A 12,725-nucleotide genomic window follows, 5' to 3' on the forward strand; every position below is an offset into this window, starting at 1 on the left:
GCTCTAAAGCTCCTTTTCTCTGTGGGCAGGCTGAGCTGCAGCCCAGGCAGGGCGTGTGGTGCTGGAGCAGCTTTGGGATTGCGTGCCCAGGGAACACACAGCGGGCACTCCTGGGGCAGCCTGGCTGGGAAGGTGAAGTTCCATTCCTGTGTCAAACTGCCCTCATTCCCACTGTAATCCAGAGATTTAGGGATGTGCCTTGGTCACAGGGGGCTGAGGTGAGCTGCTGCTAAGAGCTGAACCCAGAACAGCCCTCTGGAGCTCTGAACTCCTCCTGGGAAGTGCCTTTCCCACCAACACCCCTGCCAGAACCCCCCAGTTCCCTGAGATGTGCTGCTCACCAGTGCTGGGGTAGGTCCACGGGACTTCTGCCAGAGAGGTGAATTCCCAGAGCTGCACTCTTACATTTCTCCTGGAACAGTCAAGGACAAACAACAGATCTGGATGGAGCTGGAACCCAGCAAGGATCCCATGGCAGGAAATGAGGCATGAGGGCCTCTTTCCCCCAGCTGTCTCCCCACCTCCCACCGCCGTCTCCTTCACACCCAAACACAAATCCATGATTAAGGCTTAGTGCCCTTTGCCCTCATCCGTCCCCACTCCACACATCTCTCCCACTAAGCAGGGCTGTGTTTCCAGGTCTCCACACGCTCTCCCCTCACTGTCTCCTTGCCAACTTTGGTTCTGTCTGGAATTAAGGACCTCCTGCAGGAGCTGCAGGAGATGCTGAGCAGTAAAAGGCACAAAGAGCTGGACAATTAATTTAAGTACTCAAAGAGCTCATCCCTAGAGTTCCATGCCCTCTGCATCCACCTCCAGCATCCAGCTCCTCACTCATGTGCTCTGTGCTGCCCTGCCCAGCCCCCCTGCACTCTGCCAAGCAAAGCCTGGTGGGATCCAGCAGCCCCAGCTGTGGTCAGGGATCCAGAGCCAAAGGCTCTGTCCCTGTCTCAGCATCACTGCCCTGTGCATGGAGATCACCTGGGAGCTGTGAGAAGCTCTTACACTGCACCTTACGGGGCTTTGGGGACAGAGTTTAACACAAGAGTGGCAGCTCTCAGATCAGCACCTGCGGACAAAGGCTGTGGCACAGGAAATACAGGCCAAGTACGAATGGCCCCTTGCTCCTTCATGATCATTCAAACCATTACCTGGTTATTTTTGTAATTCTATAATGGAGATTTTCCCCCTCTTGTGCACTGAAGTTGCATGATGCAGAAAATTGGTTCGTTTAAGTAAGAGCTCTTATGGTGTCTTTCACCAAATGTTCTCCGAGAACATTACTAATAATTCATTAAAGCAGCACTGTCAGCTGGAACACTTTTAATTACCATTTTCTGACAAGTCAACCCTTAAGTGGTATGCCCTGATTTTTAAATTTATTTCTAACACATATGCAGATTTTTCTCTTTCCCTGCTGATGTTTATAGGGGTTGAGAAAAGCAATTGACTGTAAGATTAAGGAAGTGAACCATGCACTACACGTTGTCATGCCCAAAATGGAAGAGAATTCAAGGGTGGTTACTTTTTTTAACTTCAGAAGTTCTGAGAATCTTGTTCCTGGAGCTCTGAGCATCTCCTGCAGCTGAGCTGGGGCAACTTCTGCTCTGAGCTGTTGGTTCTGGGTAACTGAAACACCTCCCAGTTCAGGTAGGACTGTGAAAACCCTGAGCTGATGCTCGTTAACTGTCCTCTTACACACACTTAATTAGCCCTTCAGTTACTCTGAAGTTACTTAAGTCACTCTGAAGCCCAGGTGGCTGCTGCTAGCGCAGGGTGAAACAGCAGTGCAGGCAGTTCCCCTACAAATCCAAAGTGCTCTGAGCTGGCACCAGCTTATCCCACCCCAGTTTTTCACAGAGCTGAGGTTTAAGGCCCTTCCAGAAGGTCACTGCCAGAAATCCACTCAGCATTCCAGAGAGGAGCAAAGCCTGAACTGCCATCGTCTGTGTTTGGTGTTGGAGGTGACTCCAGCAGGTGCAGAGATTCTCTTTGGCAGTGCTCCCCTCAGTAGCTGTTTAGTGGGAGCAGAAGTGGAGGCAGAGAACTGGCAAAGGGCTGCCCAAGGAGAGGTGAGCCAGTGACAAGGCAGACTGGAACCCACTCGTGCTATTCCACAAAGCAAAGGATTTCTTGGTTCCCTTGCTGTAGTCCTGACATGGCAAATTTGTGCAAGGAGACAAGAGACAGTCTAAGGGAAATAGGGTGGGAAAAGAGTAGAACAGAGTCCCTTACCTTGTGCCTTACCCAGTGCAGGTGCCTGCAGAGGGGAGGTGGGAGAGGAGCTGCCCGTGTCCCCCAGACCAGGGAACTTCCACAGAACTTGGGTCCAGCAGCTCCTGCATCGAAAGAAGAGAGCCCAAGGCCCTGCTTGGCTTTTATGTGTGGCTGTGGCAGCTCGGACTGGCTGCCAGCTCATCTGTATGCAATGGCTCATTAATGCTGGGCCTCGTTTGTGCCGTGCATGTGCAAGGCAGGGGAAGGGGCTGCAGGATAGGGGGAAAGTCAGTGGGAGAGTTGGGCTACCAGAGACAAAAAGTAATGCAGCATTACCTGGAGGAGCTGGCATTACTCCTGCTGCCACCAACACCTGAGTGCCCTGTCCCATCCCACCAGCACCGGCAAAGCACGAGTGCCTTGGCTGCCTGTGAGCATCAGGCCTGTCCTCGGCATGGGGAGATGGTTTGGGCAGGAACCAGGAGCCTCTTGATGCCCTCCTGTACTGCAGAACTCTCTGCAGCCTGAATTAATGGGGCTGTGCTCTGGGAGCTGGGTGTGCCCAAACTCCTGCTCTGCCTTCCCCCCCGATCTAAGCTGAACCCCTGAGCCCATCCGAGCCCTTTGCAGAGGGGGGACTGCAGGAGTGACCTCACTGAGGCTGCAGGAGTGACCTCAGTGCTGTGGGGCTGCAGGAGTGACCCCACTGAGGCTGCAGGAGTGACCTCAGTGCTGTGGGGCTGCAGGAGTGACCCCACTGAGGCTGCAGGAGTGACCTCAGTGCTGTGGGGCTGCAGGAGTGACCCCACTGAGGCTGCAGGAGTGACCTCAGTGCTGTGGGGCTGCAGGAGTGACCCCACTGAGCCTGCTGTCTCTCTCTCTGCACTGCTGTCACCTTGGAGCTTCAAGAAATGTCCATCTCTTGTAGTTCTCAGTCCTCTGCATCCTGAGGGACCAAGCGACCGAGGCCTGGGATCACCGCACTCACCTGCAGGCACACAGAAATGAGGTGTCTGATGAAGCAGTTCTGGTTCCCCTCATGCTCAGGAGGCATCTCCTCGCTCTCAGACAGGTGTCCAAGGCTGCACGGCTTTGTGGAGGTGCCCATCCCTCTCCATCAGCAGAGAGAGGGCGTGGATGGCTGGGGCAGGTTGTACCCCTGAGTTCTGGAGGCCCTGCTGTAACTAAATGAGTTCTTCCCTCACCAGCCCCCAGCCTGGAAGCTGCTCCTCCCTGGGGATAGAGCAACAGGCTCCGGGCGCCTCTGGCCACCACCAGGGACAGCTGGAGATGGGATCCTCCAAGGCTTGAGGAAGTCGGGAACAGGATTTGTATGTTCAAAAGCAGCTCTTTAGCCCTTGGGCAGAGCCAGGTGTGCTCAGAGTTGAAGCAGAGGAGCTTTGAGGCTCAGGGAGGCGGCGTTTGCCCTGCAGCACCCCGAGGACAAAAGCCCCGGAACAAGGAATTAACTCTGTTATTAGACACCCCTTTGTTTTAATAGCTCCATCATTAATAACAAATTTGATCCCACCCAGGCAGCCCTTTTCATCTGCAGAGCATGTCAATCCATCTGTTCCACCTCCTGACACTCCTGGCAGGCAGGTGTGTCACACCAACACCTTTGGGCTTTTCCAGCACCAGTGACTGAGCACAGAATTGCTCCAGACCCTTTACCAGGAGCTGATTGATGAGGTACACCCTGAAAAAACCTGATTATTTTTATATCCGACCTACTATACTCAGGATTTACATCTTTTTCACCTCTTGGCAGTTCACAATGGCACAAATTAATTTTCTTGCATCACTTAACACACTGAAGATTGTTTAACATAATTTTCCAAAGCATCTGGCTGGTTCTCCTGTACTGAAACTCAACAGGATTTTCCCCTCTGGCTTCAAAGAGCATAGCTGAGCCCTTAAAGGGATTTACTTCTGTTAAATATTATCCTCAAAACTGAGAAATTAAAAGCAAATGGGCTTTCTTCCTTTTTCCTCTAAGACATGTCAAAAGAATATTGTAAGAAAGAATAGCCTTCCCCAGCTTTCAGAGAGTCCCCAAGTGAATTTCAATTGCAGGTTTTTAGGAAAGAGTGTAATTAACAACTTTATTCAGTCTGGAGCCAGAAAATACATTCTATATTTAGCATGGAAAAAGCAGAGCGGGAGGAGGGGAGTACATGACCTAGATTTTCACAAGTGACAAATGACTCCAAGGTGCTCGGAGCCCCCTCGGATGGCAGGGATTCCCACAAAGTGCAGAAGGATTTCTCCTCCCTGTCTCACATGTTGGACATTCCAAACCACCTAAGGCACTCTTGGGAATCCAAGGGGCTGTGTTTGTGAAACTGTTTATTTATTCACCTTGGGTAATATTCCCAAAACTGCATCCATAACCAAGCAATTAAATCCCATTTTCAGCAGCGACCTTGGCGGGCTGGCAGCTCTCCTAATTCCCAACATTGCCCACTTTTCTGAGCGTCCTCCATTGTTTTCCTGGAAATGTGTGCCATGAGAGCATCTCCCACCAGGAAGAAATGGGGAAAACAAGGCGTGACAGAGCTCCCATTTCCAGAATGTCCCTTGCTATATTTGCATTTTCTTGTCTCTCAGTGTTCTGTTTGCCACGATAAAGGCAACATTTTCTATAAAAAGCAAGAGCCTGCTTGCCTACCAGCAGTTTTTCTGTCTAAATGCTGATAATCTCTGTTCTGTCAAAGGAAACATCCAATGCTTTTATCTCTTGGAATGGTTATTTATGGAGAGGTCTCTCGAAGATGCAATCAAAGATATAGATGTTAAAAATAGGAGGCGAGTGAGTCCTGCAGGCGGTTGTTTATTCATTAACCTCGGTGCAGGAATCCTGGCAGCCTCCCAGTCCTTATTTACTGCGAGCTGAGCACGGGAGGGATGGGAGCTCCAGCGCAGTCCCGGGAGGGATGATTCCATCCTTCCGGGGATGAGCCACGCGCTGAGCGAGTTCCAGCCCGTGGAGGAGCAGGGAGAGCAGCAGGGAGAGCAGCAGTGACGGGGGGTGAGCGCTCGCTCTGCTGCCTGAGCGCCTCTGAGTCACTCCCGAACTTCCTTCTCTGGGAATGAGCGCCGTCACAGCCCAGGGAAATGTGCGACCGGGGCTTTGGCTGCTCTTGGCTTCCCCGCCAGCCTGCCCTAAATAAAGCGAGCACGCAGGCAGGGAGTGTAAATCTCTGGGTGCCTGCAGTGGAAGAACAGTCTTAGAGGTGGAGTAAATTACACCCCTCATCCGTCCCAGCACCTTCAAGCCTTGCTAGTAATGAAGGGAAAGGGTTTGTGATCACTTCAGCCTCGCGTGTTCTCAGGCAGCAGGCTGGTGAAGCCTCGTCCTCCTCTGCTGAGCCTAATGACAAAATTTAAATGCATTGGCTGTTTAAATGCTGGTTTGTAGCGCTGGCTGTGCATGTGGGAACCCAGAAAGGCAGAGACCAGCGGGAGTTGACTCCTCGAGGTCAGAAACAGCAGCAGGGCCCTTGTGTTCTCTGCCCTGCTCTTTACAGAGCACTGGGGGTGGGTCGGAGAGGGGAAATCCCTTCTCGGGTTCGACAGCATGAGAGATGCCCTGGTGAGTTATCCCGGAATCACAGAACCATGGAATATCCTGAGCTGGGAGGGACCCACCAGGATCATTCAGCCCAGCTCCTGGCCCTGCACCAACACCCCAACAATCCCTCCCTGTGCCTCGGAATGTTGTCCACAACTGTCCCCCCACTGCCCCGTGTGGGGATGCTGAAGACCTCCCTGAGGTCTCCCCTCAGCCTCCTCCTCTCCAGGCTGAACAAACCAAGTTGTTTGGTGACTTTCTGACACGTTCACACACTTCATTGTTCTGTGACTTTTCAGAGAACTGATGACGAGAATTTAGCACTATCTTTAAGTTGTTACGCTGGAGAAGCACAGCTGCCGTAAAGAATTCCTAAAACTGTAGGATCTGGAATGCCCCAGAGTCCCTGGCAAGGCCTCAGGGGACAACACCTCTGCTGGCAGTGCCACGTGGGGAAAGTGGGGCTTATGCAACTCTGCTGATGGAGGGAATTATCCCGACTTCTGCTGGAAGGAGCAAAGCTCCTTACCTGTATTTACTTGTAACTCAGCTGCTTGGCAGAGCAGGGGGTGCCAGGGAAGTCCTTACTTCCCCTGAAAATGTAGGGCACGGGTGCACTGCACAAAGGCACCCCTCTCCATCCTGGCTGAGCTCAGCTGGAGCTCAGCACGGGGAGTTCGGCAAATCCATCAGCGTGGGATGGATGGGGCACAGAGCAGGGAGCGGGATCGGAGCAGGGAGAGGGATGGGAACAGGGAGGGGGATCAGAACAGGGAGAGGGATCGGAGCAGGGAGAGGGATCGGAGCAGGGAGAGGGATTGGAGCAGGGAGAGGGATGGGAACAGGGAGGGGGATCGGAGCAGGGAGAGGGATCGGAGCAGGGAGAGGGATGGGAGCAGGGAGAGGGATGGGAGCAGGGAGTGGGATTGGAGCAGGGAGAGGGATGGGAGCAGGGAGTGGGATCGGAACAGGGAGAGGGATGGGAGCAGGGAGTGGGATCGGAACAGGGAGTGGGATCGGAGCAGGGAGAGGGATGGGAGCAGGGAGAGGGATCAAGGGCTTGTGGCACCCGGGGTGGAGGGTGTGCAATCCCCCCTGCACAAACAGGGGGGTCACTTCCCTTTCCTAGTCACTGAATCCTCCTTTCAGAGAGTTAAGCCGAGCCTACAGAAGAAAAGATAAGGCTTGTACTGATAAAGAGCCATATTCCTGCATTGGCAGCCGTGTCCTTGTCACCTGCCCTGCACTCCTAAGCAAAGGAATCCGTGATGGAAAAAATGAGTGAGTGCTCTGAACAGTGGCACTGGCCACTCTGTAGAGAACAGGGCAAAGACCACAAGGGCCCTGCTGCTGTTTCTGACCTCGAGGAGTCAGCTCCCACTGGTCTCTCCCTTTCTGGGTTCCCACATTTTCAGAGGTATCTGAAATCTCTTTTTCTGCTTGAAGCTCGAAAAACAAGTTTGAAACCTTCTGTGTAGGAAAGTGTTTGAAGCCCTTGAAGAACCAGCCAGCAGCTAACACCTGCTAAAGTTTCATTTCCAAATTTTCAGCTGGGTTTGTCTGGTACCATGAGGTTTCTGTGGGACATTGGAGCCCTCACCCTTCCGGTGTCCATGATGGTATTAAGAGTGTTAATTAGTAGCTGCAACTCAGTGACAAAGTTAATTAATTGGGTAGAAGAAGGAGCACAGATGTCCCAGGTACACACAACCTACCAAGGTCTTTCTGAGCAGCAATTGATCAAATACCATGAAGCCTTACAATGAGCTCACGCTTCATTTCATCCTCTGCATGTCTCCTCTCCCATTGGTTTCCAAATAAACACACTTCTGGAAGCTCTTGAAAGGGCATTTAGGGAAGTTTAAGTTGTTCCCAAGGGCCTGAGATGTTTCCAAAATGCCATTTGTGAGGTGTTGTCCCCACACCAACCCCTGAGAGCCCCCGGGCTGTCAGATCCAGCTTTGCTGGGAGCACAGAGGTGTCTCCACACAGGTTTTCCTCTGGAGCATGGGGTATCCCGCTTGCCTGAGCCAGCCTGGGAGCTGGATAAGGAGCAGGGTGGCACAGCCAGGCATGGGGACTGTCTCCTGTCTGCCAGAAGGAGAATATCCAAGCAGGAAATGAGCAGATTAGGGTATATTTGGCTTACTTCAGTTGTCTTCCTGGGGTTCACACACGTTCAACATCACCAGCAAAATTCAGTTGGGAATAGAATATGATCTCTAGTTCTGGAGAAAGGGTTCTGAAGAAGCAGATATGGATTCCTGGTAAATCTGCTGTCTGTGTCTCAATTTTTCCAAGCCTTGTACTTCCCAGATGAGGAAAGGAAGAGTTCTGTGCAGCTACAACCCTGCCTCACTCTGCTCAGCAGCGGCCACTCCTCGTGCTGCTGTTCCCCAAGGCCCTGGGCAATCCAATGAGTTGATCTTGCTGCTCCTCAGGAGTTCCCAGATATTGTCCTGCCTCTGGTTTCCTCTGCAGCAGGACCTGCTGATGGTGGTCGTTGTCCCCCTCTGAGGTCACTTTTTGGGTCAATGTCCACCTGACCATTTTAGCCTTCCCTTCCTTCCACCTTCAGGAGTTCATGCCACCTGTTCCCCAAACAGGCCTCAGCTGTGTTTCACAGACTGTTAGACTCAGGTTTTACTTGGGTTTGATAGTGCTGGTTTTACTTTGGACAGTGTCAGTGGGTGCTCTGAGAAGAAACAGTGCAGCAACAATCCTTCTGCGAGGTGGAACATTCAGTTGTGTCCCCAAGGGCTCCATCAGCATTAACAAATGAAACTCCCCCTGTCTTTGGGAATGCAGGTGAGGCAGAGAACGAGGCAGGAAGCAGTCACCATCCCATTTCTCACAGAGGATAACCAAGGCAGAGAGAGGCAAAGCAAGGTTTGATATCCTGCCCCACTGAAGTCAGGCACTGCTCTCTCCTGGGAGCCATGAAGAAAGTGAGAACACACTGTGTGAAGGAATTACAGCCCTGCTGAATTCCCTCTGCAGATAATGGCTGGGATGGAGCCCGCGGTGATAGGCAGAGTGAGGAAGTGAGCAAGTTGTGTGGAATGATTGTTTATTTAGTCATCTCCCAAGAGGAGTGAGGTCCCAGAAGCTGCAAAGACACACGACAGGCTAGTGAGGAAATCAGCACATCCCCTTCACATGTTTTATGCTCTTTGTTCTGCTCTTTCCCTGGGAAAGGGGTTAGCTTTGATTGGTGTCTGAGTGTAGTTCTGTGGAGCCTGGCATTGGGAGATTGAGGCACAGCCTCTGTAGGAAGAGCTGGATCCACCCAGGAGCCAAGCCTGCATTTCTGAGCAGCTGCAGGAGTCTGTTCTCCATGAAGGCAATGCCAAGGAGAACTGGAGCCCCTGGATCCCTGCCTCCCTCAGGAACTCCCCAGCCCTTTACCCTGGGAGCAGCAGAGCTGGGTGGCAGCTTTGTCCTTTCTCCTCAGGGCAGCAGGGTGGGCTGGCAGTCCCACACTGCTCCCAGGAAAGTTGCCATTCCTTTTGTGTGTGGCTGCTGTTATCAGAAGAAAAGAGCATGGAGCATCCAGCAGGTTTTTCCCCTCAGCTGAGACCTGCAGGTGCCTCAGTCCAGGGCTCCCTTAGCAGGAGCACATTTCCCAGGCCTTGCTTTGGAAGGCCAGCACTTGAGGAAGAGGGATGGCTGTTTTCCAGAGGAGTGAGCCCATCCAGGCACTGACCCCTGCACTGGGAACGGGCAGGGAGCTGTTGCCACCCAGGGTAAGAGAAAGCAGCCTCAGGAACCAGCTGGACCCTGCTCCATTTGCATCAGCACTGGCAGGGGGCTGGAAGAGAAGGCTGGAAAAACCACGGGGACAGTGACAGAGTGGCTCTTCCTGGTTCGGTTTTGGCCAAGTCGCTCAGGGTGCCACAGAGCTTTCCTCAGGAGGCAGCTCCAGAGCCTCTGCCTTCCTGCTGGGATAGGGAGCAGGAATTCAGCCAACTCGGAGCCAGGTTGGCTCCTTATCTCTCTCGACCCTAAAAGGCTACCAGGCTGGGTAGATGAGACACTCCTCTGCCCTTCCTCTTACAGTGTGTCCATACCCTAAGGCCTCTTTGTGCCAAAGTTTCCCCTTTACAAAGTTTTTATTCCACAGAGACTCTTTCTGAAGAGGAACTTGATTTATGCCCAGGCAGGCACCTCCAGCTCTTGTGGCAAGATTTTTGGGAGGTCTCCATCACTCACACTGAGGTGAAACTTGACTCTGCACAACCTCTTCTGTCAGTGGTAGATGTGCCAAAACATGTTTGTTTTTCCAAACATTGACTTTCTAAAACAGTGAACTCTTATCTAGACCTCATATATGGGTAAAGAACTTAAAATCAGTGTGTCTTTGCCATCAAACTATGGACAAAGATTACTTCAGTAAAGCTTCTGCTTCATGCTTAGAACCATGGAATGGTTTGGGTTGGAAGGGACCTTAAGGATCATCTGGTTCCAACCCCTGCCATGGGCAGGAGCACCTTCCACTAGAAAACTTATGCTTGACCAAAATAAAAATGCGTAATCTTTCCTTGCAAACAGGGTGTGTGGTTAAATAATGTCCTAGAGATGTGTGGCTTTACCCTGAGACTGGGCAGGAGAGGAAAAACCAGTGTGGTGGCCCACTCCCCTCTGCTGGGCTGTGCAGGCACTGCTGGAGGCAACGCTGGCTGCTTGTGGTGTGAAAACCTCTGGAAAACATGAAATAAAGGTGGAGGGGAGCGGGGGAAGGCGAAGCTTTGGGCAGGAAAGGTTTTAGCATTTTCCTGCCGTACGTGCCTGAGCCCTACAAAGATCCATCGTGCTCCTTAAAACAGGGCCAGTGCTGTCAAAGAAAAAAACTACTCAACCCTTTCTCAGATGGCAAAACCCTCTTGCACAGCAAATGGTGGAATCAGAGAGGCTGCACTCTCCATGCAGCTGTGGTTGTCCTGCTGGTGTCTTGGGGATGGGGTGGCCACACTTGGGAGCTGAAGCAAGGGTGGTGGTAGCACTCCCTGTCTGTTGGCTTGAGCAGTTTTATCTCAGATTTAACACAGCTCAGACAAGAGCAGCATCTGGTCCAGGCACAGCAGGGAATTTTCTTGGCCTTGGCTCAGAGTGCTGCATAAGTCTTGGATAAATCACCCAAAGCAACAACCAGAGCCCTTCTGGTAACTCAGGGACTTTATTGGGTGACAAGGTGTGTGCAGGCTGTCAGCATGAATGAATCAATTCTCCATGAATGGGACAGTGCAGAATCCACAAGTTCCAGTGGTTTTGTCAGTGTGGAAACACCACAGCCCAAGGCAATTTCCATACTGAGCTGACATAACCCAGTGCTCTTGCTCGGAAACGTTCTGACATGGAAATGCCTGGGGAGCTGCGAGAAGCCTCACCAGAACAAAGACCATGTCCATATGGCATCATATTTCCTGGGAAAGCTTATTTTTATGCTTTTTGACATGTCTACAATTCTGGTGTTATGCCTCATTTGCACTGGTACGTCCTGGGAAATCCAGTCAATAATTCCTCGTGTCTGTTCCTGCACGGAGCAGAGGGACCCTGGAGCTGGCTGAGTTATGGCTGTGGTTGTGTTCCACGCTGAGAAGGTTTTATAAAGCGGAGATTACACTGATCTCCTTCATCTTGGGCTCAGATACATCAAACAGAGGATGAAATTCATGACTAACCAGAAAGTAAATTTCATCCATCTGGGTGAAGCATCTTTTCTTGTTCAATTTTAGCACTGAGCAGCAGTAAAATTTGGAGTTGGTGTGTGGAGTGGCACAGGAAGAAGCCCCTGGCAGATCCAGGCAGAAAGGAAAGTTCCGCCGAGGGGCTGCGGGGTGAATCCAGCAGTTTTGCTGCAGTTTCAGAGAGGTGTTGCTGCACAGTGACAGCAGGGGAGGGAGCCCTCCAGTGTCACTGAATCCTGCCCAATTCCAGGGAGGGGTGGAGGTTGCAGAGGACCCAGTTTGTCTCCGAGCAGCACAGCCCCATTCCCAGGACTCCCTGAAAGGTCCCTGGCTCTGACCTGCAGCAGGTTCCACATAGGTCACAGCAGAACTCATCTGTTCACTCCTTAGGAGGACTGGGAACACTGTGAGGGAGGTCTGCCAATTAAGGGTTCCCCAAAAGTGGTGGGGCACTGGAACAGCCCCCCAGGGAATGGGCACGGCCCTGAGGCTGCCAGAGCTCCAGGAGCGTTTGGACACCACTCCCAGGGATGCCCAGGGTGGGGCTGTTGGGGTGTCTGTGCAGGGCCACGGGTTGGACTGGATGATCCTGGTGGTCCCTTCCAACTTGGGATACTCCATGATTCCACAAAAAGCCGTTGTGCAGCTCAGCTCCAGGAGGAGCAGGCAGCTGTCCCACCTGGAGGGGCAGGGTTTGACCTGCCTGAGCAGCAGGTGCCTGCATCCCTCCTTGTTCCAGCGAATTCAGATCCCACAGCGCAGCACCTTTCTCCTGGGCACACCAGTGGGCTCCAGAGGGTGTCCTGCACTGCAGCCCGCTCTGGAGGACAGCAGGGCGTGTTTGGAGAGGGCTGCCAGGTCCTGCTGTCACAGCCATGGGCTCTGAGGCACCTGAGTCCCACAGCAAAGGCTCCATCCTCTCTGTCCTGTGGGAGAAACGAGGGACACGGAGCCTCCCAGCCCGTGCAGAGCCGGGAATTCGGGGGAGGCAGGAGCAGGGCCACCCCAGTGCTTTGGCACATTCTGTCCTCAGTGCCTGAGCCAGTCACTGCTGCAGTTTTATATTTATGAACCCGTGCCGGGGGATTGCTGGAGAGGTCTTTAATTTCCTCTGGTTTCGCTCTGAACATGCCTCTCTCGGGACAGAGGGAACATTTTCGGTGTTATTGAATGTCATTTCTGCGCAAACTGAACAGAGGAAAAATATTCTGATAATAACTGGAATATATGGAGGGTGGTAGCTCCTG

The sequence above is a fragment of the Corvus cornix genome, chromosome 24 (assembly GCF_000738735.6).
Source record: "Corvus cornix cornix isolate S_Up_H32 chromosome 24, ASM73873v5, whole genome shotgun sequence".
Taxonomy (NCBI): Eukaryota; Metazoa; Chordata; class Aves; order Passeriformes; family Corvidae; genus Corvus; species Corvus cornix.